A 2,269-nucleotide genomic window follows, 5' to 3' on the forward strand; every position below is an offset into this window, starting at 1 on the left:
GGGGGGGGGTGACCTCACAGTCATGCAGTCTGCCCGCAGTTCCTTTGCTTTCTGCGCCCTTCCCCCAGCCCCTGCCCAGTGGGCTTGGGAAGATTTAGTGACTGCCCCCCCCCTACCGGCAAGCTTTGTTCTTGAGCAAGTGACTGGCACAGGGTCTCACAGCTCTGAACCTGCCCCCCACACTTCCAGATCCCGGGAAGAGAGACAGCCAGAAATGGTCATTTGCCCACACCTCGGCCCTCACCCCTCTCACCCCTCTCACCCGTCTCACCCCGTGCTGCCCACTCCCTGAGCCAGGCCCCTCGGGGCAGTGGGCACCACACCGCCAGCACAGTTATGCCCACACCTCGGGACACCCATCTCTCCCTTTCCCCCACTAGACCCAAAACCCCCTGAAGTTAGGGGCTTCCTGCAACCTGCCCCAGTGCTCAAAACTCAATGTCCGCAGGCCAGGTGAGTGTCAGATGGAACCAAGGAACAGATGGGCTCCCCAGGGCTGAGGCCCCGGCTGGGTCGGGCCAGGGGAAGGGGCAGGGCTCAGGAGGGCAGGGGCAAGACGCTACAGAGGAGGAGGGGAAATGCAGGGTCAAGTATAGCAGAGAAGCCAGGCAAAGGAGAGGGGCATGGAGGGCCACCCGACCACCCCAGAGGCACTGGGGAAGGGTCTTTACTAGGAGACAGAAAAGTACAACAAAGGCAGGGCGGGGTCCTAAATGACTGATCAGCCACACCTTTAAGCTCTTAACACCTCCTTAACAGCCCACTCCCCAAAGTGGCAAGGATTAGAAAATGCGAGAAAAACAATTGTTACTAAGACCTGTATAGAAATTGTCTCGACAACGACACACAATCGCGCGCGCGCGCACACACGCACGCACACACACAAACACATGCACACACAGCGCGTGACACAGTATCTGTTTGAATCACCGCAAAACCTGGGAGCATTTATGCAACTGCACCTCTGCTCGCGGAGGTGACCTCCCCCAGGGCACGGCGATCTGACCGCGGAGGTGCCCCCGGCACAAAAGGGGAGCACCAACGTTTGCCAAGCGTCCAATCAGAAACACGGAAAGAGGGCCAGCAAGTTTCAGAAACCCTCCCCTCAGATGATCACAAGTTGACTCCAGACTTTTACACTCTGTCCTTTGGGATTCCAAAAAGCAAACTACAAAGACCACAGAGGCTGCCCACTGCTTTTGCGACGGTGGTGAGGAAAAGCTGACCGGGGAGTTGACAAACCCTCCCGACGCCTCATAAGGAAGCTATTATTGGAGAATTTGGGGAGTCACCGGCTCTTGCACGGCAGCACGGAAAGCCCACAGGAGTCATGGAGTGAGCCCCTTTTAGGGGCTTTCTCCAGCCTGGGGACAGCCGGATAAATGGCTGCTGAGGCAGAGGGGTGAGGCAAGCAACCTCAGACCCTAAGACAGCGCTGGCAGCCAGTGGGAGCCACAGGAGCTTGCTGAATAAATGCCACGGACAGAAACACATGGAAAAGGACACACTCTTTACATATCACAGGATTGCTGGGCTCCATTGCACAGAACAACCTTCTCACTAGTTTCATAACTCGGGAAACAGTTCCCAGGTGCACCTGAATTATTAAAACAAAAGCATCCTCCCCCAACCAAACAGATGAGACGCACCAAGAAGCAGTCCACGTCTCCCCAGCCCCCAAGGGAAAAAAGTCCCCTATAAAACCTTCCACCCTGGCCCCGGCAGACGCGCACCCCATTCTGCCTGGTGCCATTGCACCCACTGGGCGGAGACCCAGGCCCTTGCAGATCTGGGGCAGGTCCCTTTCAGAATGAATCCGTCCCCCAGATCCCACGGGGCTGGAGAGGACAGCCCAAGGGGTCCCCGCGGGAGCGACACCAGGATTTATTTCTACAGAGAAGGGGCCTTCGAGATGGCGATCGGGCAGAGAGGGGAAGGCCGTGGGGGCACGCGTCTGGAAACTGCTATGTGCATATCAAGTGGATAATTTTTTATAAGAAATTCTGAATGCATGCTTATTTTGGGGGGGCTCAGGGAAATGGGGTGCGAGTTTGGACGCCGCGATGGCACGGCGGTTGACTCGGGCAGTGGGGTGGGATGCAGTGATGGACATTTCGGGGGACACCGCTGGGAAGCGCCCCGTTAACCCCACCAGTGCCCAAGGGGCCGGAAATGGAGGCGGGTTTCACCCACGGCCTGGGATATCTCTCTCTCTTTCTCTTTACTATTATTATTTCTTTTAATTATTAGCATTGTTTTGAATAATGGA

Source organism: Neophocaena asiaeorientalis, unplaced genomic scaffold (genome assembly GCF_003031525.2).
Source record: "Neophocaena asiaeorientalis asiaeorientalis breed wild unplaced genomic scaffold, Neophocaena_asiaeorientalis_V1.1 scaffold357, whole genome shotgun sequence".
Taxonomy (NCBI): Eukaryota; Metazoa; Chordata; class Mammalia; order Artiodactyla; family Phocoenidae; genus Neophocaena; species Neophocaena asiaeorientalis.